At 34.7% G+C, this 16,117-nt stretch overlaps 1 protein-coding gene across 4 annotated transcripts in view; it reads right to left on the reverse strand.

Moving 5' to 3' along the window:
- Window positions 1-16,117, reverse strand: part of LOC116766893 (neurogenic locus Notch protein) — a 70,339-nt gene that overhangs the window by 29,634 nt on the left and 24,588 nt on the right. The window lies entirely within an intron of this gene.

Below are 16,117 nucleotides of genomic sequence, written 5' to 3' on the forward strand. Positions count from 1 at the left end.
AAGACGTAAGCCGACTGAAAACGTAAAATCGAATTAGGGCTAAATGTTACAGCATATTTAAATTATGTACTAACATCACATGGAGGTTTTTGTTTTATAAATATCATCCTATTTATATGTGACTGGTAAATAACAAGACCGTCCGGAAAAACAATACGAGAATTTGAATACAATATTATCGTTTCAACAGCGGGGTTCCATCAAGTTCATAGACGCGAAATGTTTTCTTGAAACCACTCGAAACTGGGAACCTGTCCACGTGGGCCGCTCACGATGACGCCCACGCAGCGACCTTAGCCTCAGTCGGGTGGTTGCACTCAGCTTGTAGCTCAACGCAGATTTATATAGGCCATTTAACATCGTCTGACGTTATGACGCTAAATTTATGTGGCATACAGTTATTAAAGATAAACAAATGAATGTTCAACACTCACTCAATTTTAAAATGAGCGCATAAAAAATGACAGCCAACAGCTTCTTCCGATCCGCATGTCTTTATAAAAAATTAATGCTCTCGATAAATCGTTTATGTTTGCGAGAGCTGCTTTTATAGCAGCTAAATCTTCATTATAAACTGAGCTATAAATTATTATTGGTATTATCGATGATCTAACAACGATGAAAAAGGGAGAGCTCCAACCACAGAAACTAGAACTCAGCGAGATGATAAACTAGACCATGTTAGTCCGTTAAAATAACGTAAAGTTAGGTCGTTAGTTAGAAAAGGGCTGGCGAGCTTGGTGTAAAGCAATAATTTATTTCAGCCGACATGAGATCCCGTGTCGTCTAGAGCGAGAGAGGCCGCAATAAATAAATGGCGTTGCGAGAAACTGTTTGGACTTTGGATATTCGATATTCTGTTCGTGAACTTTAAAAGACAGATCAAGTCAAACAACAAGCTTTCCATTTGTTCAGCTTTGGAATAAATTAGGTCATAACATTGTTGAAATAATTAATTTCAGTTAATATTTCATAGTAACTTATCGTGTTTGTTTGTGTTTGTTGTGAGATACAATGTACCGTAAGCAGATACTGGAATTGTTCTTAAAAGGGTAAGTTATCAGATGATAGTCGCGAGCTGACAGCGACCGTACGCATAGTGCGCACACTTATCGACAATCTTTATCGATAAAACTAACATTTTAAAATTCTGACAACATTAAAGTTTAACAAGATAATTAAAATTGTCTGACGATGATGGAATAGCATATCGTTAAATTAATTTGACCTTTATTAATGATTTCAAATTTATGAGAATTTCGTTGTGTTAATTTTTTGTAATATTTTGATTATTTTTATGAATATATTATCTTCGTTTTAATTTAAAAAGACAGGTTAAAAAATATTATAAACTCTCTGCTTTTCCGTTGCAGATCATAAGATGCCTTTTGACAGTTACGTTACGTCCGTGTGATCCGTCTTTTTATACGGAAGCTTTACAGGTAGCGTTTATCCTGTCTTCATCGGGTGTAACATATGGACAGACAGTTAACTACTGAACATGTACATTTGTAAAAGAGCAAATGTATCCTGTTTACTGAGCATAAACGACTACGACAACTAAGAAAAATATGAATGGAGGCAGGAAATATATTTGTAAATGTCATTGCATAACGCATTATTGTAGAGTTCTTGAATAAATTTTTGATTATGTTATACAATAAATTACATCAACAATATTTATTTATTTATTTTTTTATGAGAAGCAATTTATTTTATACATATTTATACAGAAATTATTTTATACTTTGTATAATTATATATATATATATTTTAAATTATATATAAATCCAGTTTTGATCTTTCTAAAAGTCATAATAGTTTTTCATGATTTGGACACATATCGTTTAATTGACTGAATGCAAGAAGCAAGTAATAACAACTTTAATAATATGTCTTCACATTTTACCTCATTGTAGATTTATATTATTATAAAACACATTTTTATATAGTGAGTAAATAAATAGTTTATACAGTATAGGAGTCATAGTTACGATAACTTATTGTCTGTTACTTCGAGTGTTGAAATCAACTGAATAGATATAGTGTCAATGTTTGTCATTCGCCAATACTATTTACATGTTTTGGTGAACGATAAAATTGTTACCAACTTCGTAGTTCCCGCTAATTAAAAATGTTAAAAAAAAAACAGCGAGCTTCGGACGTTAAATAAACTCACGTCTCAACTAATTAACGTCGCAGCAAAAAGTTCTTTCATTATTTATATCCAACACAGCATCCTAGATACTGAGATGACACAGATAACGATTACTTTCAAATTGAGAGACATCCAACCATACAAATTATTTTAATATCAATAAATTTACGAACCACGTGTTCCTTTGGACGGTTTATTCAATTTAAGTAATGAGTGTATGTTCTGAGGTACAATCAAATAAGTAGATCACGTGAATTCGCAGTTCTATTGGGCGAGCGACCGGCGCAGGCGCAGGCGCAGCCCGAGTGGGCGTTTCCCTGGCAGCGGGTGGAGAGGGGCGAGATTAACTTTGACCTGAGGTTTATCTTTGCGGATATTAATGTCCTGTGTACTGTAAAGGCGAAATGGCAAATCTGAATTTCCTTAACATAAGACAATTATAATCACTATGAAGTTTACAAGCCAAGGATCTCTAAATATTATTCCTCTTTTTTATACTTACATCTTAGGTTCTTTTATTACGTAATCTAACGGAGCTTCTGAACAACGTCAAGTTTTGAAATGAATTTTGGCTTTTTCTATTTAAGCATGGTCATTATACTATACACAACACATGATCAGCCGACTGATAGACAAATCGTTTTAGTTTTGTTTATGTACGTAACAACTCAACTGACCTAAAGAACAAAATGTATATAGAGTTACACAATGACCATACAAGACAATACGCATACGGACCGAGAGTTAAAGACAGCGATAATTAAGAAATTTCTCTTTGAAGACATCGCATGAATTTTTATAAGAGCTCAATATATTCTAGTCATAACTCATGCTCTAACTTTAACAAAGGGCAATTAGTAATAGGCATGTTTAACGCACACGCATCGGTATTAACCAAAACGGTAATAGGGACGGCTTATAAATTATCTATGAAATAGACCTCATGCCTCGGGCCTAAAGGCTTGTCGGGTTTGCTTTGAACAGTTTATCGAAGATGGAAACGTAATTATATTGGATGAATCGAAGCTTTGACTCGTTGGAGTTACATCAAAGTTTACATTATATTCGAATAAAACTGTCTTCCATATAAAAATCGATCGATTGAAATTTTGCTCAAGAAATTGGTAAAGCATTGTCTTGATCTAAAACTGTTCGGATATACGCCTAGTTTCTTGTGATATCCATCTTAGTTAATATTGTAATGACATTAAGATAAAGCCAGGTGTGGGCCAGTGGAGCCAATGATCAAGGCCGGTACCAGTCACGCTATCGCCCGATCTTTCCAGAGTTTTAGGAGAAAGGCGCCTTCAAGGCAACTGTTTAGCCAAATTAACAGACGAGATTTAGATTTGATGTGGACGGTGTTAATCATATTAGAGTGTTGACTTCCCTTGTTGCTTATGGGTTTTATTTATTCATCACTTATCATAATTACATTTCAATTACGACAATTAAAATTTAACTCATTTTATTTAACATTATTTAAGCCGAACATACCTTAACATAAGATAAATCATATATATATATATATATATATATATATATATCTATTGTATATATGTAATTGTAAAATTAATTTCATTACTATCACCTAAATATAAAACGTGGGCGTTGTTACACCGAAAAGATTTTATACTTTTAAATAATGCACAAAGCGCGTCAGTATCGGCGCACGCGTTCTCCGTTCCCACGCGTCCACACACGCGCACGTGTTTGTGTACGTACGTGTATGTCTCTGTGTGAGTGTGTGTGCGCGCAACTTGCGTATAGCCCATAGAGTAAGGCGATAGGAATTTACGTTGGACTAGTTGTTTTTGCGAACCTACATGATTTTTTTAAGTAGAAAATACTTACTTTAAATAAATACTAAGGACTAGTTTCACAATTTTCTACAACATTATATTAATCTTGCAAGCAAGGAGTGATGTAGTCTGTGATATTCAGATCCCTAACCGCCAATTGAACGTCTGCGATGATTGAGAGGCTACGCAGTCCTAATTCAGTTCTAGATGACACAGCGTCACGTCTTATGCATACATTGGAACTGGTTCAGCGTTTAAAATCCCGATGGAAAATAATTTATTAATGGAATGCAAATTACGATTTCAAAAAAACAAGACCAGACGTGAGTCATGCACATAATTGCAGCGAAGATTTTTGGAAGATCCACTTTATGAACAAAAAATTATCTTCGTATTAGTCGGAAATGTTATGCTGTTTTTACTGTACGACGCGTCGTGTGTCAAATGAAAGACGATGATACTGTTTGTATGATCGCGCATACCTGTAATATGAAAGTTTTGATGGTTTCTTGTATCATAATGAGATAAAGCGTCGCATCACATTTCATTATCGTTCAATTCAAACAATTCACATAGTTTAAGGGTAATGAACCTTTTGTTAGTCGTAGTTTCGTGAGACTATGTTCTGTAGCAAGTTACATAATAACGGGACCAGTCGTTCGAAGTGCTTTTAGAAATCATTTTTAAACATTTTATATTGAGCATTACCATACGCTGTTTTAGATTTTATTCATCTTTCAATTAATTTGAAGCAATGGTACGATTAGTGGAACCCAGGAAGAAATATATAAACCAACTTCCAAAATATACAGGGGGTATTAACACCTTATGTCTAAATATCCGCATAAAGCACCGATTATCTTCGGAGAGACATCGATTCAATGGGACCCCATCCTTCAATTGTGTAGGCGAAGGTCTGGCTCTCGACTATACAGAATTATTATCTATACCACGGATCGAGTTACATTAAACACGTGCATCGTGCAAATGTCGCCGACGCACCCCTTCACATAAACAGCGGAGCTTTGAAAATGAACTTTAATAATAGCAAAACAAAGCTTACAGACAACTATTTGTATTGAGACTTCGTCCCTTCGTTATAAAATTAGATAACGTTTATTTATACTTAGGAAAAATGTATACAAAAACAATTTAGACAAAGTGATCCAAATGAATTTTTATCAGCAATTGAACTGTAATGAAATTAGATAGGAGGATTGGATGTCACATCTAAAAAAGCTATGAACGAAAGGAAGAAGGCCACTTAGCGGAGAGGAGGAATCAGATGCGTTAAAGCCTGAAATCCGTTCGCGTTGATGGCATCACTTGATTTACACCATGTGTTGCTGAGTGATATAAATAACCTTATCAAACAAACTTTAGTTATTAGCTTCCGAGAAGTTGATGATGTCCTGCGCATGCGTTTTCTTTGCGATTCAACCAAACTGAAGATACTATCGGTTCCCAATCATCATAAATATTGAAATGGGCGGGACGCGTCGTGTGGGTATGGAAATATGGATATGAACGATAATAGCTTGTTGTCAAATGATAATGTGCCGTTTTTAAGAAGAAATTATGACACAGTCAAAGTCTAAGGTGCTGGAGAAGCTGTTACTAAATAGTTGCTAAAAATTATAGCATTTCACACAATTGTATATTAGCAGTTCGCCTGTATTTTTTTTGTTATGACCTACAATTTGGAGGTCTTTAAGAATAGAATTATTAGGCTTCTACTGAGATGAGAGAGCACGACAAGTCTATTAGAAAAATTCGTTATTTAAATTTGATTATACGTATTTAAGTACTCTCTTAATTGTGATAGGCGCTAGTAATCCTTGTATTACACATTACACTTGAGAAAACTTCTCTTCTACCTTGTAAACTGGATTTTACAGTATTATTATTTAGAATTTAAGGTATGTGCTAGAACGTAAGCGGATAACCGTACCTTAATGATCTATATATCATATTGAACAGACAAAACCTTATCATATTAGTAATAATTGCACTCGATATCTAAGATCGTGATAATGGTGCGACAAACGCAAGCCAACGCGCCGATGTCGGCGGCTCTTGCAACCATAAATCTTGGGGCAGAGGACGTGCACAGCCCTTCATTATACCAAGACATGATTGCCCTCGAGCGCTCGCCAACAAAACGAACGTTTAGTAACGAGCGGACTCGAATGCGACTATGTTTTTTACTTTTGCCTTTTCGCCAGTTAGATCGCTGACCCAAAGTCCAAGGTTAAATATAGCGACTCTGTTAAACGCCTATGGTGACCGTAAACAAACGAGAAATGATGCGGCCGGAATACAAAATAACAAAAAAACACGTAACGTTTGTGACAATTTTTAAATCGTTGGGAAATACCAGGGCAATGCTACAAATAAATTATGTATTTTTATCATACATTTCAATGTTTTACGCGACTAATATAACCACCTCGTACATTAAAATTACATACATTTCAAAAGAAAATGACGTACACGAAAATGAGACGGCGAGTACAACTTAATAACGAAACTAAGAGAGTCAGTAAAAATGAAAAATCATGACCCCGAAAGCACGACAGCCAACAAGTGAATAGAATGTAAAAACATGACATCCGGGTGCGAGTTCAGACTGGCATCAGAGCAAATACAAAATGGAAATATTCAGTTTAATCTCGCATCGAATCAATGAGATCGAGTGCGGGGTCAGAGTGGCATGCTAAATGGTGCAACTACTCGGGTAGTCTTCGAGAAAATCAACTCGAAATTACAATAGAAAATGGCTTGTCTGTCTGCATTAGCATAACCATTGTTTCGACTTTTAATTCACAGACTCACACAGCGCTTGTATCGCTCATAATTAAAACACCGCTCTGTCTCACACATTTCTTCCGTATGCAATAAGCAACATTTGTTTGTAATAAAACAATTTGATGGTGTGTTCCTTGATTGCTGCTTGTCTTATGTTCTGTTAATTATATTGTCATGACATATTATTTATGACGATTCATTCGTAAATAAAATAATGATTTGCAAAACGATAATGAAATGATTTAATCGTTGTCTTTGCCTGTGTTTGACTCATTTCCGACTAAATTAAAATTCAAGTTATTGTAATTCGGATAGCCGTTATGTATATGGTAGTCCAATTCCGAAGTCTAAAATCGGTAAGAGAGGTTCTGTTGCCGGTTGTGGGAACGCTTGCTCGCGCCCCAGGCAAGTTGCTCCTCAACCCTTCGATTGCCGAACGCCCAAGGCTCTTTGTAACCACCGGTTCTCTGGCTATGGCTGGAAGTTCCATGTTTAGTGGAATGTGTAGTGCGTGTCTGGGTTCTTTTCTGCTTATATGACTAAATTATTTCTCTTGGAATTCTGTGAACATTTGTAACGTTTTGCGATTAAGGATATGATTGCTATAGAGAGGATGGTAAAGCATAAGCTGGGATGAACCCTAAAATTTCATGTCGATTATTTTTAATATAGGTACCTCGTCTGTTAAAGTTAATAAATTTTTTTGCAAATATTAGTATTTAATTTTTCAATCCATTCTGAATAATAAATTTAGCCCTTTCTTAAGTCATGAATCTCTTCAATTATTATTGTAAATTAAATTACAATCACGAACTTATTGAACAAACATCATTAAACGTATTATAATTCCAACAAAAACATAATCCCTTTTAGCGAAGTGATAATGTATCTGAGTGATTTTTATCGAAAGCGTGCGCCGGCGCATACGCTCCAGTCTCGTAGGCGATTCACATGTTAGATTCAACGATAAAGATCTAATATGACTGCTGATCACCAATCATTCGGATAAAACAACCTTTTGATTCTATCTCACAAGACACGTTTAAATCATTCGTATGATATAAGAACATCAAAATAAAGAAGCATCATTCATTGCCAGCAGTAAATTTAAAAGATGACAGGAGAAACGTCGTAAGTAATGAGCGCTGATTGTCATCCAGCTTGTTAACAAGGTCCTCACGCCCTTAGACACGAACAAATCATATCCAAGTAGTTATGGTCAACCGTGATGTAATGACTAGGTATGCAAATTGTGCGCGGGCGCAGGGTCGTCGACCGCCATGTTTGCTTCGTCTCATCGGCTCCGCGGAATCGATTTGTAACGTGCTCTCACCGAGATAAGGTCAATGCCGAAGAGTCTTTCATCTGCTACCGATTTTCTTGTTGAAGATGTTTTATATCATTATCTACTTTTTGTGTCTTGATTAATGGATATTGACTTGTTTGTTCTGCCACTGGATTGATGGCGTTTGCATTATATCTACAGGATGTTCTTAATGCAAACTGATTTGGAAACAGAACATTTCAGATATAATTAAACTTTCATCTAGTTCAGACACTGGCCTCATTTCATCAAAACAAATTTGACCTAACACCGTACGCTCGAGTTCTGTCCGGTCATCATCGTTCGTAATTATAAGGCGAGAGCTCTTTCAGCGCTAATTAATACCCTTATTGGATACGATACTGATGTCTGTGAAATTGATGTTTGTAAAAAACAGAACATATAATTAAACTATAAATTGTACATAATAAATATGGATATTATTGAAACGTTAAATTAAAAGAGATGAGGAAAATAGACGGGCTCCGTACGAAATAATCTGAGACTAATTGGAGAGTGTCCATACAATTAAGTTATGAAATGCGGTCATAAAACCTACAGCCCTTTAAAAACCATCACGTTGCTGAGACGTAGAGCGATTGGTGCAACGAACGAGTTTTTGAGGCAATAAAAACTGTTAATGGATCAACAATAATAAAAAGCCCCTCACAAAAAGCCTCAGACATATTCAAATCTTTGTGCCCACCTGCGATATTTCATATATCGATCACAATGGACTTATATGGTTTTATTGGGACGGATAAATGTCAAACATACCAAAAGCGGACTATATAAAGAAAGGTCGGGTCAGCTCAAAGGATACACAATGAAATGCAGCCACTGTGGATTGATACGATATAAAAGACTTAACTCTAGCTTCGTATCGGGATATATTCAAATGTGTCAACTTATTTTAATCCTTTAAAAAACTTTAATGGCGAATTTAAATATCAATGATAAGATTATTCTTTAATTAAATTGCTGAGATACATTCCTTTTATTGCTGAGGATTATTCAGCTTGATCGGTTATCGGTCGTTGACATTAAAACATTTAATTACCGGTTTAGCAAACGGAAATTTATCACCGATACAGATGTATTTATAATTGACATGCAAGAGCTTACTGTGAACAAGATGTGCTACTGACTAGATATGAAGAAGATGGCCAAAATAAGACGCTGTAGGTACGAGTTGCTGGTAAGGTGATGAATGAAATGAGTTATTCGTTTTTACTAAACTATTAGCGAACCTGTTAGCTGCCTCGTGGGAATTTATTGGTTTCACAGATGTTAGTGGAATCTGTGGTGAAATTAGTTTATAGAAAATCTTGTATGAGGAATGCTGATTTACTTTATGGATAACCGATATTGGTTTAATGTTAAATCGACGGGATATCACACTAGGCGATGGTAACAGTGCACAAAGCATTACTAATGAACGAGTACAACGAAAAACTTTTACGTTTACGCTAAAGATATATATATATATATATATATATATTGTGTTGCATTTTGAAACTGGTTTCCTTTTTATAATATTAAATTTATATAAAGCGGTAAGAATACTCGTATGGAAATGAACCTAGGTATTGTCCTAAATAGACTATTGACGTTTTATTTCTTAAAATAAGTAAAAAGTTTTAAAAATGTCTCCTTTTACCGGGAATATTTAAATTTCAAATAACATGATAACAGGCCATCAGAGTTGCGTGGGCGCAGCTTGCACCTGCCTGATAGATTGGGTCATATCTTGTTTAGTTAAACAATAAAGGCGTCAGATTTTAAATCTTAACTGTTAATGAGTATATTCCACTCTTTTACCGGTTTGTCGGACTTACAGTGTTTATTTAGGCTTAAACCAATTTTTTGTTTCAAGTCCACCTACAATGGATTATATGTCATTACATTTACGACACCACAGCTTGCTTGTAAATCCGTAGTACAAGAGGTAAACTGCGCTGTAGGTACGAACGGTAAACCAACACTTAAAGAGATGTTATTTTTAATAGTACAATTACCGAGCATGATATAACACTTGAAGTCATCGAAAGATTCGGATCAATGGACTTAGATGAACTTGGCCAAAAAACCATGAAGATTCTTCAAATAAACATTCATAGAAATCGATTCGAGACTTCATCTCCAAGTGTTTACTTAGTAACAGTCCGCTTTGTATAAATCGATTTCGAACGAAACCACCCAGAACAAACAAAAAGCTACCTTGCTGTGATCACAAATAGATTCCATTACTCATTGACGATAAACAATATTTACTTTAAACATCGCTGCTTAGCGAAATGAGTTCCTACCGCGCTCGACATTCGGTAGTTTTTGGTCTGCACAGTGAGGTTGTTACCATGATATCCGCTTTGTTGTATCAACTGTTAACTTGATTTTGAAGCGCCGGAGAAAGAATTATAACTGAACGGTGAGACCAGTGCTACATTCAATTCCCTGACTATAATTTGTTTTTTTTTTTTGTTTCAACGGAAATATTTTCGAAAGCGTACAATTTAATGCAATACCGATGAGTTTGCAAATCGTTTTGTAATATCCTCCTTATGCTTGCGAGGTTATTCCTGTAATTAAACGAATTTTCAAAATCTTTTAGGGTACTGTGCAGACGTTGACCCTGTCCATCGATCAAGACTGGGCGTGTCTGACGCTCAGCTTATGTAAAGAAATTACATGTTATAACAGGTTAAAGACGTTCGAGTATGATCCATACAATTGGTAGTGTGAAATACAAAGATCTTCTAATAAGATTTAATTATAATGTGTCTCGGAGTGAATTTCTAATGTACCCAAGCGTTCATTTAGCCTAAATCGTGATCGCTTCGTGGCTTTCGACCAGTTTTAAAGAGATCGAAGGACCATTAATGATTGATGACACTACAAGAATATCACAGAGGACCACTCTTATTAGGAATATCAAGCAGCTGCTCTGCATTCTGATGCATCTATTAACGGCACCAACCTTAAGTACTACTAAATGTCACGCTATATATTTATTAGACCCTTTTCCACTTACAGCGTCCTGCTTCGACTTCTTTATTGTCAGACTTCTTCATTCCATTTTGAATGTTAATTGACAACACTTCTCACAGTTTCGATAATTTCATTTCCTACCGATTACTCAATTGTAACGTTAAGATGGAGTAGGAAGGTAAGAAATGATATTAGTTCCTCGTATGAAATACATGTATTTAATATCGAATATGGCAATGAATTATGAAAAGTGAATTTCACTGCTGTGTTTTAATTTACGGTTTGTCGAACGTTTGATAAAGTCTGTTCTGTTAAACGACGAAAATATAACGAGAAATAATAATTTCATCAAATCACTACAAAGTAATGACTAATAACTTAAAAACGCATCTATATTTGTAACTATGATTGTGCAGATTTCGATAGACCTATTTATAAAAATTCACGGCTGTCGAAAACGAGTACAATTTTTTTTATGAACAAATTCTCTCATACATTGAAAATAATTGATTTTTTTAAAACTCTGTTTAAAAACAAAAAAAAATGTAGACACGATTTGACGAGATTAAAAATCGTCACCCAATCTTATATAAAACAAATAACTTACAGAACCAGCAGACTCAAGGAAGCGGACAATCTCTGTGATTGTCCACAAAATTTTTCATTCGTGCGTACATTAAGTGCGGCTTTAAAGAAACAGTGTAAACAGACTAGTTTCTCCGGTGATTTCGAGTTTAAAATGACGTTTTTTGTCAGTCAAAATGATCCTGGGAACGATAAAAATTTGAGTTACATTTGAATATTATTTTATAAAGAACTTATAAGACGCGATCCTTTTATAGATTGAATTGAATACGTAAATTGATTTTATAATATACGAATGTGTGTGAATAGTGAAAACTATAGAAAATAACATAAATATATATATCAGAATTCGTTCAGATAAACCGTTGTTTTATAGAAACAGCATCAGAATTCCAAATCGGTATGAATGTATAATTACAATAATTTATTGAATGATCGTGTTCCTCAGTTCTGCCATTTACCGTATCTTGATTAGTATTAATATTATGCTATGCTACAACAAAATAAGACAATGATATATTCTATGATTTGTGTTGAAAATATTTTATATAGTCTATCTAAAACGTTATGAGCTTAAATAATACTGTGCTGTATTTTTAAAGTCATGGAAAATCTGATAGATATGTTATTTTAAAAGCAATTGTTGTAATAAAATCAGCGAATAACTTGCGTTTTTTACTTAAAACTGGCAAGGGAGCTGAGAATGATCTAACGAACCTATATTTCAAGGATCATGTATATTATCAACAAATTAACTAAAGAATAACATTCAGACCTTTCACCTATAAGTCTGCTTACATGACGAAAAAGTTAGAAAGTATTTAGTGCCATCATAACGGTAACGTCATTAGGGAGGTGCAGAACAATATCGGACTTGTCACGATGCTGAATGGAGTCGTACCGTTTTGTCTATCCCATTGAGAACTTTAATTAATGGTCTTAGTCGATCTCATTATATTGCACTGTTAGAATAGATGGTCTCGAAGGGTATTGGTAATAAATCATCCGTACTTTTGCACTGTCCGACCGATTCATAAGAACATAATGAGCCGGAATAATTGTATATCGAATGAGATCAAAACACATTATTCTGTAAGGACGTTACTATAAGCGGAATAATACCCTGTTGCGAAAAGACGCAGCTAAAATATAAATCTTAAGTTTATTTAAGGCTATGGAATAGATACTAAATAATATCACATACGAATTTCCTGGAAACACAGCAGCAGATGTAAGTCATGTATTTAAAAGCACGAATGTATTCGTCATTATAATCTCGGCTTCGTGAGATGCTGCCATTATTTCATTAGACGAATAATTGATAGTTAACATTTGTGTTGCAACGCTAGATTGATAGCTCGTGTTACCCGTCAGTATCCAAAACGGCTGTCTAAATAACATGGCCCTATAGTAGCGGGTTCTTTCTTGCCATGCCGACGTACGATTCATCATTTTGTAACAATAACATTACGAAAACGACAAGCTACAGGCACTATTGTTCGTGATATTCAAAGCTTTGAAGTGAAAGAAATTTTAAATGATTATATCATCATTTGAACTAATGAAGCAATCCCGTCTTATAGGATTATAAGGAACAAAAATAATTGGTTTTATCTCTGGCCCAGTTATAAAACCGTGAACACATATGTGGTCTGACAGTTAGGAGGGCCATTAAGCAGAGGACACGATGGAGTAAAGCGGTTCAAAAGAAACGTGCTTCACGGCATCGCGATACCGATGATGTTCAGGTGTTTTCACATATGAAAAATGTGGTGGCCATTATATTTTCCACCTTATTTTTGGGCTACCTAAGGTTTACTTTCGTATATGGAGTAATGAAGAGGTTTTTGATCTTATATGGTAAGTCAAGTTTATTGCCGGTATTGTCATCAAGATTTTTCATACGATAGAATGACCTAAGACAAAAGGTAAAATGACACTTGGTTCACGGTCTTTTAAGATTACTTGGAAATGAACTGTAAAAAGCTGGTCTAAAACTGACAATAAAATATCCAGCGCATTAAAGTGTAAAGAAGCACGTAGACGAAACCAAAAAGAGACATTTGTAAGAATATTAAAAGGTATTAGTTATTCGTAAAGAGCAATGGAATTAAAGTCAGTATTATTACTGCTTTCTATTCTCACTAAGATAGATTGGACAGCTGAAGCAAAACAAAACTGTGTGTGGCCGGAGATTCGAACATCTTTATGCTTACGAATTGCTCATTGCCTGGTATAAAACAGATTTAAAGCTTCCATACTTCACTGCTGGAGGCATCCTGAACTGTTTATGCTAAATACCCATTCAAACTTGGCCACATAAGCTCATAATATTTGCATGAAGAAATCTTCAAAAGGAAAGCAAACAAAACATAATGACTTCAGACTGAAACCTACAAGAAGGCGCACTTAGGAATAGTGATAGTATCAAAATTTATTGCAGTCATAACTTAATACAGTTAGGTCCCATTGTGCCACAAAAAGGACATTAAGAATCACAGCAAGTAATTAATTAGACACGTCCAAAAATAAAGCTATTTAGGAATTTAAATGATAGTCATTAACGATAAAGAATTATAATTTTCCTATAAGTAATTATTTAATATTCAAATCCTAACATTTATATATCTTAAAGCAATATATTATGATATTTAAATTTATTCATATCAGGACCATAATCGGCGTGCTCGTCTGCGTACACGCGCCATTGTCTCTAATTCATCTAAACGAACCGGTCCCGAGATAATGGCACCAAAAACTCGCCAAGCCACCAGACTTTAGAGAAATTCCAGTCTTGAATAGTTTTGTTTGGTGGTATTGAAAAGAAACCCGCGGATTTAGAGGACTTCCAAAATAGATTAAAAATTAAAATAATATCTGTATTAATTCTTTTAAATAATTTTATCCATATACATTTAAATTCTTTTATTCCATCTCGTTGATACTGCAAAAACAAGAACCGAATTGTTTCAAAATTGTATATCTGCTTTTAAAAAACTATACAAATATAGAAGATGTATTACTTTGAATCATAAGCAAACATTGCGGCTAAACGAATAAAATATCTAGCAATGAACATTATAATACAAAGAGCAACTTTAACACGGTATAGTTTTATAAACTCTGATAATATCATGATTAAATGATTATGACTAATCTAAAAGGTACAATACAACAAGTAACTTTCTTCGATTATAGTTGAAAATTAAAAAAAGGAAAGATAAAATGTAATATGACTAAAGCCTCAAGAAAAGTAGAACGTTTCTTAAAATAAGTCATTCAATTTCTCACGCTCACGGCAAGTCATCTTAAAAACGAATTTGAGGAAGTGGAGACTATTATCTTCTTGATATCAAGTCAAACAAACCAAGAAAATAATGATCTAGAGATCCATTGACGTTTTTCTTTGAATGTCATCATAGATAAGATTTAATATAAATTCATGTAATGCATCGCTAATGTGTGCATTCTTATGATGGAAAATAATAAAAATTCAAAAGCATATAGGATATATCCGACTGAGTGTAACGAAGAACGGACTTTTAAAATTATCGCTAAGAAGTGCATCTATACAGAACCCTTCATCGCATTCTAACCGGACCTCCCTCGGTTTTTTTAAACGTTTTCTAGAGGCGTAACAAGGCAGCGCGCTGTAAAGTAATATTAACGGAGCTTCAACGTCCTATATTATAAAGGCATTTACTTCTAATGGACCGCGTAGAAAGACTCGAGGTGATTTTTATTTTTTTGTAAGAGAAAAGAATTTTATTTTTATACAGCGGTTAAGAAACCTGAAAAGGCATAGCAGATATACAAATTGTCTTATGTCTAACCAAAAGTAGGGTGACGACGAAATTTCCTCACCGTCCTTGATACATTTCGTCCAACGTTCATTAAATGATGTAAGCAGCGTGCGAAGTCTCCGCACCTCTGACTTATGTTCCAACCTTCCTACATTAGTTTTATTAGTTTCTATTTGCTCAACTCGCCATCTATTATAATATTTCGTAAGCCAACGCTAAGAGGATCGTTTAAATGCGAACAAGCTGAATTTCTAGTCCCTTGATATGATGTAACCAAAACTCACAACGACATTGAGATTATGTGATAAGAATTTGATTTTTTTAGGCGATTTTATGGACATGAAAAGCGGTTTTCTAAAGCAATCGTATTTTTGCTTATTTAGTTTTGATTCGTCTGATAAATATAAAACAGAATTATGTTTAAATCTCCTTATTCGACTAATAATTCTTTCGATTTTAATGTACCGGTTGAAATACGAAATTACGGTGACGTTCCTCCTTGCGTTGGTTTAGTGTTGACGTACATGACATCAGCAGGATCTAGGGCGCCCGCCCACTTCCATTAGCCACAAGTGACCGGGCAGACAGATCGCCAGACGTTACTTACCTAATATCTCGACAATATCTGACAGTCGAAACCGCATTAGTC

The sequence above is a fragment of the Danaus plexippus genome (genome assembly GCF_018135715.1).
Source record: "Danaus plexippus chromosome 3 unlocalized genomic scaffold, MEX_DaPlex mxdp_34, whole genome shotgun sequence".
NCBI classification, from domain to species: domain Eukaryota; kingdom Metazoa; phylum Arthropoda; class Insecta; order Lepidoptera; family Nymphalidae; genus Danaus; species Danaus plexippus.